Genomic DNA, 14,264 nt, shown 5'->3' with positions numbered 1-14,264 from the left:
GCCTGACTGGTGGTTCAGTAGTAAAGAGTCCATCTGCCAATGCAGGAGATATACGTTCAGTCCCTGGGTGGGGAAGATCCCCTGGAGAAGGAAACGAAAACCCAGACCAGTATTCCTGCCTGGAGAATTCCATGGACAGAGGAGCCTGGCAGGCTACAGTCCATGAAGTCCCAAAGAGTGGGACATGACTTAGCAACTAAACAATGAACAACAACCTCTGCAGAGAGTATTAGATAACCAGTGACGAACTCCCATTCCACGTCTCCGCTTTTCTAAACAAGCCCAGATTATCTGTCTACCACACCTCCAACCACATTAACCCAGACAGGGTTTCTTCAGGTGGAACACAACACAATTCTGCTCTGTTCACATTCGATCATTTTCCTGAGCCTGTGCCTGGCTCGTCCTAACCGTTCCCATCTTCTCGGCGTGTCATTACAGGCTCTCAGAGAGAGCGGACTGCAGGGTCTCTTCCCTTATGTCCTGATTCTTATTACATCCACTGATGGAGTGACTTTCCAGGTCTGGGGGCACTTGCATATGTGTGTGACAAGTTCTGGCAGCCTTCCTGGAGCAGGACGATGCCTCTCACCGCCGGCCAGTGCTTCTGTTCATCTGTGGCATGCCCTTGCGATACGTTGTATTTATTCTGCCTGCACGCATTCCTGCCTTCCTAGAGGAAGAGGTGAATAAACCACCCGGCCTTTCCCCGCAAGAAAGTAATTTTTTCACCTTAGGTGGGCCATCTGTGTCTCTGAACACAGCTCTGCTTTGACTTGACTTGAATACATCTTGTCCCAGGCGTTTTGCCAGCTGTACCAAAAAAAAAAAAAGCTGTAGGCTCCAGGAAATGGAGCAACTAAAAGTGGTTTCCCTGTGATGTCAGGTCACTTTTTCTTTCTGAAATGTAACTTATGGAATTAACCTAAAGGAAATTGTGCATCACTCTCCTTAGGGGTGGTTTGCAGAGCGGCAGGAGGCCCTGATAACAACCAACCATGAATTTCCTAAGCCTCAGTCTCACTGAGGTATGTCACTAGATTCAGCACTGTGCCTACAAATGGAGAGGAAAACGGGGTGCCTGCATTGGACCCCAAACAGAGGACTCCTAAGCTAAAGGTTCTCCTCAACACCAGATGCAGACCCAGTCCACACACGCAGTTTCAGTATTCATTTCTCAGTCTCACTCAAATGCCTGCTCCTTTCTTTTTTTTTTTTTTTTGCATTTAACTTTTTACTTTATATTGGAGTATAGTCAATTAACAATGTTGTGATAGCTTCAGGTGGACAGCAAAGGGACTCATCAAATGGCTGATTCTGGTGCCCAGGTGTGTTAAGAAAATTTTCCTTAAACCATTTGGAATTAAAGATCTCTTCTTAAGCGCCCAAGCTATTGGGGAAAAAGTATTACCCAGGGCAGAAAGAGTGTCAAAATATTCAGGCTGCACAGCAAAAGAAAATACTCAAGAAATACTCAAGAAAATGAAATGACATCCTATATAATGAGAAAAAATATTTACAAATCTTATGTCTAGTAGGGGGTTGATAGCTAAAATATATAAAGAATTTATTCTAAAATCCTATAGGAAATCAACCCTGAATATTCATTGGAAGGACTGATGCTGAAGCTGAAGCTCCAATACTTTGGCCACCTCATTCAAAGAGACGACTCACTGGAAAAGACTCTGATGCTGGGAAAGATTGAGGGCAGGAAGAGAAGGAGGGAACAGAGGATGAGATGGTTGGATGGCATCATGGACTCAGTGGACATGAGTTTGGGCAAACTCCAGGACACAGTAAAGGACAGGGAAGCCTGGCGTGCTGCAGTCCATGGGGTCACAAAGAGTCAGATATGACTTAGTGACTGAACAACAACAAAGAATTCATACAACTAAATAGCCAAACAAACAAACAAACAAACAAATAATCCAATTTAAAAATGGGCCAATTCTACTATTGGTTTATTTAAAATGGACCTACCATATGATCCAGCAATTTTACTTCTGGGAATATAACAGAAGGAAATGAAAACACTACATTGAAGAGATATCCATGTTCATAGCAGCACTGTTCACAACAGCCAAAACATGGAAACAACTGAAGTGGCCACACAATGGAATATTCAGCCATAAGAAAGAAGGAAATTCTGCCATTTGCAAGACGTGAATGGAACTTGAGGGCATTATGCTAAGTGAAATGAGTCAGACACAGAAAGACAAATACTGTATGCCCTCACTTACACGGGGAATCTTGAAAAGAAAAACTGCATTGAAAAAAGAGATCAGATGTGTGGTTACCAAAGGCAAGGCATGAGGAGAAGACCTGGAGCCTTAAGCTACTCAGAAAGGACAAGACCATGGCTGATATTTAGCCCCTATGCACTGGCACAGTGTTCCCACAGGTTAACACACAGAACCATGGCCCTGAGGGCTGATAAACAGCTGAGGTTAGACCACGTATCACTGGATGGCCATCTAAGGCCACCCTGCAGGTGGCAATGGACTTGGGATGCTGGTCCATGAGCCAAGCAGCTCAAGGCTGGTAGCTGCATGGACACAGGCCCCGTGGGCCCTCAGGAGGGGCCCAGGTGGGCAGGAGGCCAGCGGGGGACAGCACTGCAGGTGGGGACGGAAGTAAAGGGGCTCCAGGTACAGGCTCCATGAGCTGTAATTTTTTTTTAAGATTTTTTTGATGTGGACCATTTTAAAAGTCTTCATTGAATTTTTTACAATATTGTTTCTATTTTATGTTTTGGTTTTCTTGGCCAAGAGACATGTGGGATCTTAGCTTCCTGACCAGCGGGTTGAACGTGCACCCTCTGCTTTGAAAAGCAAAGTTTTAACCACTGGACCACCAGGGAAGTCCCCACCCAGAAATTTCTAAACATCAATAAGAGACTTAGAAATAATTAGAATGATTTGGTGACCATTTTGTCTTATATCACAGCATAAGTAGCTTCAGGATGAGTTTAGTTTAGAGAATACACAGGGAAATTTAATGTTTTTACTTATATAATGATTTACTGAAATACATTTGTTTATAAAATATATTTTGCCATGTAAGTGGTTAAATACTCTGCACATCATCGTTAGACTGGGCGGCGGTAAGCTGGGGGATAGCAACTCAGACAGTGGAGCCTGGAAAGGCTTCACTGAACCCCTGCTCCCCACCATCCCAGAATGACCAGACTTGGGCAGATTTTGGGTTTTGTTTGATTGACAAATGAAATGTCATTTTCCATCTGTGGCTGAGGACTGCGCCCACCATACCCAATCAGGAGTTCCCAGCCACTGCTGCTCTCCTGAACCTTCCAAAGGGTCTGACCTGCTGTGCAAGTATAGACTCTGCAAAGGAAATGCTGGGTTAGTTTTCTAGTGAATTTGCCAGGACACAGAGGGCCAGGAATTCTGTTTAACACATTGCTAGTGAGCATCTAAATTGGGCCAGGCAGAGTCTGGGCACTAAAGATGCATAACAACAGAAAGGACAAAAAAAACCTACACCCAGAGTCAATGAGGAATTGTAGGTAGTCATTATTCAAAGGCTGAGGATGGATGGACTGAACCCAGGTGAAGCCTCTGACCTCAAGTCACCACCCTCTGCTCTGCCCTCCTCAGGCTGGAGTATGAGAACACGGTGATCAATTCCACAGAACAGTGGGGCTGATCTACCCCAAGATGGGTAAGCATCATAAGGACAGGCTCCAGGAAAGAACTCCTGCCATACGTTGACTGCTCCTTTGTCATAATTTAGTATCTAAAATTCTGCCATTCTCCAACAGGTGTTCCTTAGAATCTCATCCCTCAAGATTCTTAGTTAAAAATATTTTTTCAGCTGTTAAACAAATTTGGCAAACACTTGAGCTCTTGGTGAGTCACAGTGAACTAATCTGTAGGACCTCCGTTGGTTTTGGATTCAAAATTTAGGCATCTCTATTTTTCTACTTATTTGTTTAAGCCTCCATCCCTCCACATTGTAGGTAATTCAGTATGTCTCTCTCAGGGACTCTCCATTCCCCAAATTGTTCACAACCTGGGAATTTACTTAGTCCAAAGGGAGCAGTCTTGTTTCAAAGTTTCAGAGAGAAAAAACTCTGATCTGCCCATTAGCTGTTCTGATTTTACAAAACAATGTGGAATTGGCACAAAAGAGATATATGGATCAATGGAACAGAATATAGAGCCCAGAAATAAACCCATACAACTATGTTCAATTAATCTTTGACAAAGGAGGCAAGAATATGCAATGGAGAAAAGACAGTCTCTTCAGCAAGCTCTGCTGGGAGAGCATCTAATCAATGAAGTTAGAACACATTCTCACACCCTACACAAAAATAAACTCAAAATGCCTTAAAGACTTAAAAGATAGGACACCATAAAATTCCTAGAAGAGAACACGGGCAAAACATTCTCTGACATAAACCATACCAACGTTTTTTTTAGGACAGTCTCCCAAGGCAATAGAAATAAAAGCAAAAATAAACAAATGGGAGCTAATCAAACTTACAAGTTTTTGCACGGCAAAGTGAAGTGAAGTCGCTCAGTCGTGTCCGACTCTTCGCGACCCCATGGACTGCAGCCTACCAGGCTCCTCCGTCCATGGGATTTTCCAGGCAAGAATACTGGAGTGGGGTGCCATCGCCTTTTCCAATGCATGAAAGTGAAACCGTAAACAAAACAAAGAGATAACCTACAGACTGTAGAAAATATTTACAAACAATGTGACCAACAAGGAATTAATTTCCAAAATACATAAACAGGTCATAAAACTCAATACTAAAAAATACAAACAACCCAATCAAAAAAAAAAAAATGGGCAGAAGACCTAATATAGACCTTTCTCCAAAGAAGACACATAGAGAGCCAACAGGGACATGAAAAGATGCTCAACAACACTAACTAGTAGAGAAATGCAAATTGCAACTACAGTGAGGGACCACCTCACGCTGGTCACGTATCCCTATGCCTGATTCATATTGACATATGGCAGAAACCAATACAATATTGTAAAGCAATTATCCTTCAATTAAAAATAAATAAATTTAAAAAGAAGTATACAAATAGGGCTTCGCTGGTGGCTTGGTAGTAAAGAATCAGCCTGCCAATGCAGGAGACACAAATTCAATCCCTGGCCTGGGAAGATCCTACATGCCTCAGAGCAATTAAGCCTGTGTGCCACGACTATTGTTCAATAAAATACATTAAAAAAAAAAAAAAAAAAGAAAGAAAGAAAACAAACTTATGGTTTCCAAGTGGGGCATAAATTAGGGATGTGGAACTAACACATGCAAACTACTATATGTAAAATAAACAAGGTCCTACTGCACAGCATAGGGAACTATGTTTAATATCTTGTAATAAACCATGATGGAAAAGGATACAAAGTACACAGACTCACACATATCTGAATCACTTTGCTGTATGCCAGAAACTCACACAGCCTTGTAAATCAACTATAGTTCAATTCTTAAACTAGTTCTGATTCTAATCCATTCTGTGTGGTGTCACTGTTGAGAACTGGTTCTGTCAGGCTGAAAGGCTGTCCTTTCTGCTTCAGAACCCCACGCAGACAGCAGGGTGGCTCTGAGGCCACAGGCTCCCAAGTCAATTTGCACTCACACAGCCAGCCACTGTTCCACAAACACGGCTGCTTTGCCAAGGTGCCCGGGTGTAACTGGGTTTCTAACCACAGCTGCACACTGTATCTAGAACACGCTATCCCTCACAAACCTCTAGGCTCTGGTCTGGAGCCCAAGGCCCTGACCAAGACTCCCTCTTTTTTTGTAGGGGGAACTTTTACATTTTCTTGCTAACAGTGCCAGGGCCATCTCAGTGCTTCAGTTCAGTTCAGTTCAGTCGCTCAGTCGTGTCCGACTCTGCAACCCCATGAATCGCAGCACACCAGGCCTCCCTGTCCATCACCAACTCCCGGAGTTCACCCAGACTCACGTCCATCGAGTCAGTGATGCCATCCAGCCATCTCATCCTCTGTTGTCCCCTTCTCCTCCTGCCCCCAATCCCTCCCAGCATCAGAGTCTTTTCCAATGAGTCAACTCTTCGCATGAGGTGGCCAAAGTACTGGAGTTTCAGCCTTAGCATCATTCCTTCCAAAGAAATCCCAGGGCTGATCTCCTTCAGAATGGACTGGTTGGATCTCCTTGCAGTCCAAGGGACTCTCAAGAGTCTTCTCCAACACTACAGTTTAAAAGCATCAATTCTTCGGCACTCAGCCTTCACAGTCCAACTCTCACATCCATGACCACAGGAAAAACCACAGTTCTTAGGAAGCTGAATCTCAGAAGGGAAGGGAAGAGGGCCTTGACCCCTCTCCTGGAAAACTCTTGATAAGTTCAACTTAGCACATGGTGGAGGATACTGAGAACAGTCTTTGTAAATCTTCCTTCACAGGAGACATGAATATCAACTCACTTGTACTGGCATCATCGACAGTATTCAGGGAATAACCCAAGAAGATCCAGAGGGCCAATGTCTTGCTGCTCCTCCAGCCAAAAACAAATTAAAACAAACAAATATATATTTTTGTGAAAGAGAGATAGAAGAAGATATTTTCCCCTGCTATAATTTTACATATTAAAGGGGGAGGGTCTCTCTATAGAAGCCCTTGTTGGATGGATCATAAGGTGTGTTCTGCTTCAGAGAGAATCAAGTTCCCAAGAATTCTCTCCTGAATTTCTTCCACTGAATTAAAGCCCTAACCACCCCTCCCACCCCCTCTCCACCACCTGCCATGAGCTTCTTGGAAGCCAGTTCTCACCTCTTAGTGAGTCAAACTCCTAGTGGAGAAATCTCCAAAACTTTTAGGTTAGGGGGAAAAATTCCAGCATTTGCCAATATGGTTTGGACTCATTAATTTTCTGACCCTAAAAAGGCTGTCATTTCTATGGAGAGGAGAAATAAATGGAACTTGTGTGATGGTCTTAAATCCATCATTCTGATACTTGAACACCATTTTCTGAAATACTTTACATTGAGTAACTTAAGACACAAATTAAAACATAGCATACTCTGCTAGAACTCTCTTGATGTGGGATATTTTATACTTCAGCCCTGCTGGTCCAATCAGTACAAATCACTTGGATTCTGTGGAAAAACTCAGTAAAGGTTCTATAAGGTGGTCACAATGTGGGGACAATTTTTGCTAATTCATTCCCAAAGGAGCTCTCTTTGGAATACCAGTAATAAAGGCAAAGGCTGACTTGCCATTGATAGAACACTGTGTAACAGAAAGGCTTTTGGGTAGAATTGTTATCATGTTTTAGATTAATTTCAGTGAATGTATAACTGGCTTCCCTAGTGGCTCAGACAGTAAAGAATCTGCAGACCTGGGTTCGATCCCTGGGTCAGGAAGATCCCCTGAAAAAGGAAATGGCAACCCACTCCAGTATTCTTGCCTGGAGAACTCCATAGACAGAGGAGCCTGGCCAGCTATAGTCCATGGGATCGCAAAGAGTCGGTCATAACTGAGTGATTAACATACACAGTGAACATATTTGCCTTCCACTCTAATGCATGCCCCTACCCTATGAAACAGTAAGTCATTTCACTTTTTTGGCTGCTCCGCATAGCTTATGGATCTTAGTTCCCTGAGCAGGGATCAAACCTGGGTCCCAGAAGTCAAAGCACTGAGTCTAAATCACTGGACCGCCAGGGGATTCCCAGTAAGTGATGTTTTAATAGGATTTTAATATATGTAAAACATATCATGTACTTAGAGATGAAATATCCAGGAAAAATATTTCCAAAGCTTATTATTTCTTGGCATTTCCTGTGTCCTACTTGATATGTATATTCACAAAGGGAGCTGCTTTACGTTATCTAAGACCCTATTGTATTTATTACTTCAACTTGCAAGTGGTTTTATTTGGATTTCCAAATGTATAAATTTCAACATGTTTTATTAGTGAAGTTACAGCAATAAAGGAACAATTTTGAGGCTCATTTAACACCTATAAATTTCCCTGTTTGCAATGTAAAAGAAATGGCCTCAGCAGACCACATGTCTGCTCATATTTCAAAGAATATGAAATCTAAATACATTTAAATTGCTCTATATTGAGAGCTCTCTTCTTCCATAAAACACTTATGGGCTCATTGTTTATATTTTTGTAAAAATGATACCTGACTCTGAACAGATTATTATATGAAAATTATTTTTTCAAATAGCTATATTTGAGAAGCCATATAAAAGTTAGTTGATTATAAATCAACAATTACAATCAACCTGAAAAACATTAAAAAGACATTGATCTAAATATTTGAAGATGTATGTGTATACAAAGCCTGCACACAAATGTTTATAGCACTTTTATCTATAATTGCAAAACTATAAGTAACAAAGATATTCTTCAACAGGTGAAAAAATGAACAAACCGTGGTATATCACTATCACAGAAAGTTATTTGGTGATAAAGAGAAATAAGCTAAGAAAGCTTAAGAATACATGAATAACTCAAATACAGATTGCTAAGTGAAAGAAGCCAGTCTATATAGATTACATACTCTAGGGTTCCAATTATATGACAGTGAGGAAAACATAAAACTCTAGAAATGGTGAAAAGATCAGAAATTGTCAGAGTTCCAGGAAGAATAGGTGAAGTCCAGGAGAAACAGTGACAGACTTTATTTTCTTGGGCTCCAAAATCACTGCAGATGGTAACTGGAGCCATGAAATTAAAAGATGCTAGATCCTTGGAAGAAAAGCTATGACAAACCTAGACAGCATATTAAAAAGCAGAGACATTACTTTGCTGACAAAGGTCCATCTAGTCAAAGCTATGGTTTTTCAGCAGTCATGTATGGATGTGAGAGTTGGACCAAAAAAAGGCTGAGCACCAAAAAATTGATGCTTTTGAACTGTGGTGCTGGAGAAGACTCGAGAGTCCCTTAGATAGCAAGGAGATCAAACTAGTCAATCCTAAAGGAAATCAATCCTGACTATTCATTTAGAGGGATTGATGCTGAAGCTGAAACTCCAATACTTTGGCCACCTGATGCGAAGAGCTGACTCATTGGAAAAGACCCTGATGCTGAGAAAGATTGAAGGCAAGAGGAGAGATGGTTGGATGGCATCATCTACTCAATGGACATGAGTTTGAGCAAGCAAGGGGAGACGGTGAAGGATAGCGAAGTCTGGCATGCTGCAGTTCATAGGGTCATAAACAGTTGGACGTGACTGAACAAGAAGGAGATATTTTAGGGCAATGAGTCTATTCTGTACTATAATGTAATAGGGGATAGTGAATACTATGTGTTCGTCAAAACCCACTGACCTTTACAGTATGAAAACTGATCCTTAATGCATGCAAGTTTAAAAAGTATCTTTAAGAGGTTGGGGTATCGCAGGATGGAAAGTAGAATGTGACAGAGCAAGCTAATTATATGACAAATGTACAAAACAACCTTTCTAGAGAGTGGGATGAAGAGAAAGGTGCTGACTTGAGCAACTTTGGAAATAGACCCTATAAAACAGGGCAAAAGGCACTGCACGTAAGCCCCTTGGCCCTAGCAGGTTGCCGTTTCCAACTGCATTGTAATTTTAGACTCACTCTCGTTCCACTCCTCCTACTACCAAGGCGACAGGCTAACAGCACAATTTTGTCTTCTTTCCGGTCTCAGTTCCACTGCTTATCAGCTGGGTGAGCTTGGTCTTGCCACCTGACCTTTTGGAGCCCCAGTTCCCCACCTGAAAAAGTACCTCGGGAAGGAATGTTGCTTGGGTGAAATAAGCCAAGATTTCTAAAGTGTTTGGTGAACTTGGCAATGTCATTTTTATCACTAATGTTGATACAGGTATTGTCCTCATTACCAACTGACCAGAGGCTTGTAGAGGCTTCAGCACCCACTTTGGCTCTACAGAGAACACCCATTGGCAACTTAACCTTTTCTCATTCTCGGTTTGATAAGTAGGTTGTGTCCAACAAACCACACAATTATTGTTGGGATCTGGGCTATGATTCCATTTACTGTCAGTCCAAGGCCTCTTTTAGACTGCCAGGAAACCAAAGGGCTCATTTTCAAGTTTCCTTCTTTCTTGGCCTCTTTTCCTGCCAGGGTTTATTTTCATGTGAACATGATCATTCATTCTAAATATTCCATGGGCTCCTAAAACTGGCCAGTTCTCCTCGATCCACTTCTCTCCTGAGGTCCACTTTTCTGACTTTATTTCTATGATATTTAAAGATCAGTTTTTGTCATAAGATAAAGACGCAGTGTCTGAGAAGTGTAATTATTTACCAGCAGGTTTAGCTCCATGTATCAAGATTGACTGACCTCTTAAAATTTGTACATAGTTACCAAACAATTCAAAGAAATTTCTCAGTTCTGCTTTCTTCTCATTCTTTAGAAGGAGTCAGGTTGTGGGCCCTAGATTGCATTTGGTATTTAAAAGACAAGCTTTATACTGGAAGATCAATATATCTAAAATAAAAACATGGGTTTGGGGATAATTTTCCTTGTTGGGGGTCGAGGGGGTCAGCTAACAAAAGCCTGTTTTTGGCATTCCATGTCTGAGCTGAAGATTATATAGAGGTAAATATCTGTAGCAGAGTCCTGTTGAAATGAGTTATTTGTTCTTTTAAATCTCTAAATAGCCACCAAAGAAAAGAAAGGTTAAACCTTAATCTGTCTACTAGGCTATTTATTGTTCACAGGTGTCAATGATGCCTATAAAAGTATTGTCTTATTATGTCAAAGTGCATTTAAGCAATGGATGTTCTTTGAGCTGAGGGCTTCCCAGGTGGCTCAGTGGTAAAGAATCTGCCTGCCAACACAGGAGGCATGCAGAAGATGAGAGTTCGATCCCTGGGTCGGGAAGATTCCCTGGAGGAAGAAATGGCAACCCACTCCACTATTATTGCCTGGAGAATCTTGTGGACAGAGGAGTCCACGGGATTGCAAAGAGTTGACTAAGCAACAGAATACATGTGCCTTAAGCTATATTTAAAAACATAAAATACTTTAAATGGTAATTGCTGTTATACCAAACTATTTCACCCCATTAAAGTTGCTCAGGCTTGTCTGATTCTTTGCGACCCCACGGACTGTAGCCCACCAGGTTCCTCTGTCCATAGGATTTCCCAGGCAAGAATACTGGAGTGGGAAGCCATTCCCTACTCCAGGTGATTTAACCCGGGTCTCCTGCATTGCAGGCAGATTCTTTACTGTCTGAGACACCAGGGATTATTTTGAAACAAATTGAATAATAAGTTAGACTATTCAAGAACAAAAAATAAAGATCAGGTCCAGCAGGGTGCTCACGACTTCTACGGGTCAGGGAGACTTGCTGTGCACACCCAGGCAAAGGAGAGTGTGTGTTTGCTCTTCTGATGAAATTTTCTGAGCAGGAAGTCCCCCCCGTAAGCCCCGTCACAGTCACGGCTGCCTGTCGGGGGTCCTAGCAGTTCCCAAGTGCATCCTAATACCAACAGGAGGGCCTTTGGGAAGCAGGTGCCTTCCTGCAGCGGCATAAGCTCACAGGCCACAGCCCATTGGTGACTAATTCTGCTGTCTCCTCCAGGCCTCATGGAGGCTCCTCAGTGGGTCAATTTTCCTGTTTCACTGCAGTAGCAGAAAGCTAAGTCTGAGTACTGGAGGTTATCTTGTTCAATTCACTTGCAAAAGCCATTCTCAGCACAAACGTTCCAGGTTCAGAGGAAACTTTAGTTTTCATCAAAAAGAATACTCTTATATGGAGCTCAAAAGTAATTAAGTTAATAAAACAGGTTAATTGTTTCTTTTTAACGGATGGAAGATTTTTAGAGACATTTTCAAAGGCTATTTTGTCTCATAATGTCAACAAATATATTGTGAATTAGTTTTCAATTAGCATGATTATTGTGAAAATCCTTTTGTCGAAGATACTCACATAAAACAGGTCCTCCTTCTCTCCTGGGAGGGGACCTGTGAAGGTTGAAACTTGAGGCTGCTTCTCTCCACACCTCACCCTCAGCCACTCCAGAAGGCTTTAAGCCTGGAGGAAACAGGAGAAAGGGGCTGGTTAGGGAACAGCAGCATATCCTAAATCTGGGTGCAGGCCTAAGCTCCCAGGTGGGAATCAGGGGAAGAGTTTATGTATGTTCCCATTTTTTCCCCCACAAGTTTAAGATGTCCAATGTCTGCAATTACTTATACCTAAAACATCTTCCGAGACTTCCTCTGATTGGGAGCATTTTGCTGTTACTGTTACTTGTTTTTTAGGAAATACTAATCAGCCTGCTTTTCAAATTTAATACCAATACTTTTAACATTATTGCTTAAGTTCTATATCATGAACTGGCACTGTCATTAATTTGGGGGAATTTTTCTATTTGGTGGCTTCCCAATCCCTTATGATTATACAGTGGAAGTGAGAAATAGATTTAAGGGACGAGATCTGATAGAGTGCCTGATGAACTATGGACTGAGGTTCGTGACACTGTACAGGAGACAGGGATCAAGACCATCCCCATGGAAAAGAAATGCAAAAAAGCAAAGTGGCTGTCTGGGGAGCCCTTACAAATATCTGTGAAAAGAAGAGAAGCGAAAAGCAAAGGAGAAAAGGAAAGATATAAGCATCTGAATGCAGAGTTCCAAAGAATAGCAAGAAGAGATAAGAACGCCTTCTTCAGCGATCAATGCAAAGAAATAGAGAAAAACAACAGAATGGGAAAGACTAGAGATCTCTTCAAGAAAATTAGAGATACCAAAGGAACATTTCATCCAAAGATGGGCACAATAAAGGACAGAAATGGTATGGACCTAACAGAAGCAGAAGATATTAAGAAGAGATGGCAAGAATACACAGAAGAACTGTACAAAAAAGATCTTCATGACCCAGATAATCATGATGGTGTGATCACTCACCTAGAGCCAGATATCCTGGAATGTGAAGTTAAGTGGGCCTTAGAAAGCATCACTACGAACAAAGCTAGCAGAGGTGATGGAATTCCAGTTGAGCTATTTCAAATCCTGAAAGATAATGCTGTGAAAGTGCTGCATTCAATATGCCAGCAAATTTGGAAAACTCAGCAGTGGCCACAGAACTGGAAAAGGTCAGTTTTCATTCCAATCCCAAAGAAAGGCAATACCAAAGAATGCTCAAACTACCGCACAATTGCACTCATCTCACACGCTAGTAAAGTAATGCTCAAAATTCTCCAAGCCAGGCTTCAGCAATACGTGAACCGTGAACTTCCAGATGTTCAAGCTGGTTTTAGAAAAGGCAGAGGAACCAGAGACCAAATTGCCAACATCTGCTGGATCATCGAAAAAGCAAGAGAGTTCCAGAAAAACATCTATTTCTGCTTTATTGACTATGCCAAAGCCTTTGACTGTGTGGATCACAATAAACTGTGGAAAATTCTGAAAGGGATGGGAATACCAGACCACCTGACCTGCCTCTTGAGAAATTTGTATGCAGGTCAGGAAGCAACAGTTAGAACTGGACATGGAACAACAGACTGGTTCCAAATAGGAAAAGGAGTACGTCAAGGCTGTATATTGTCACCCTGCTTATTTAACCTCTAAGCAGAGTACATCATGAGAAATGCTGGGCTGGAAGAAGCACAAGCTGGAATCAAGATTGCCGGGAGAAATATCAATAACCTCAGATATGCAGATGACACCACCCTTATGGCAGAAAGTGAAGAAGAACTAAAAAGCCTCTTGATGAAGGTGAAAGAGGAGAGTGAAAAAGTTGGCTTAAAACTCAATATTCAGAAAACGAAGATCATGGCATCTGGTCCCATCACTTTATGGGAAATAGATGGGGAAACAGTGGAAACAGTGTCAGACTTTATTTTTTGGGGCTCCAAAATCACTGCAGATGATGACTGCAGCCATGAAATTACAAGACGCTTACTCCTTGGAAGAAAAGTTATGACTAACCTAGATAGCATATTGAAAAGCAGAGACATTACTTTGCCAACAAAGGTCCGTCTAGTCAAGGCTATGGTTTTTCCAGTGGTCATGTATGGATGTGAGAGTTGGACTGTGAAGAAAGCTGAGTGCCGAAGAATTGATGCTTTTGAACTGTGGTGCTGGAGAAGACTCTTGAGAGTCCCTTGGACTGCAAGGAGATCCAACCAGTCCATTCTGAAGGAGATCAGCCCTGGGATTTCTTTGGAAGGAATGATGCTAAAGCTGAAACTCCAGTACTTTGGCCACCTCATGCGAAGAGTTGACTCATTGGAAAAGACTCTGATGCTGGGAGGGATTGGAGGCAGGAGGAGAAGGGGATGACAGAGGATGAGATGGCTGGATGGCATC

General features: G+C 42.0%; 1 long non-coding RNA gene across 2 annotated transcripts in view; it reads right to left on the bottom strand.

Moving 5' to 3' along the window:
* The window catches only part of LOC113896872, a 56,005-nt gene that overhangs the window by 27,732 nt on the left and 14,009 nt on the right, over positions 1-14,264 (bottom strand). For both annotated transcript variants that reach the window (XR_003512159.1, XR_003512158.1), the window contains exon 2: positions 11,884-11,988. This is a non-coding gene — a long non-coding RNA (uncharacterized LOC113896872). The remainder of the gene's footprint in view (positions 1-11,883; positions 11,989-14,264) is intronic.

Source organism: Bos indicus x Bos taurus, chromosome 8 (genome assembly GCF_003369695.1).
Source record: "Bos indicus x Bos taurus breed Angus x Brahman F1 hybrid chromosome 8, Bos_hybrid_MaternalHap_v2.0, whole genome shotgun sequence".
In the NCBI taxonomy this organism is placed as follows: Eukaryota; Metazoa; Chordata; class Mammalia; order Artiodactyla; family Bovidae; genus Bos; species Bos indicus x Bos taurus.
Note: the sequence above shows the minus strand (reverse complement) of the source record. Positions and strands in the feature narration are given on the sequence as shown.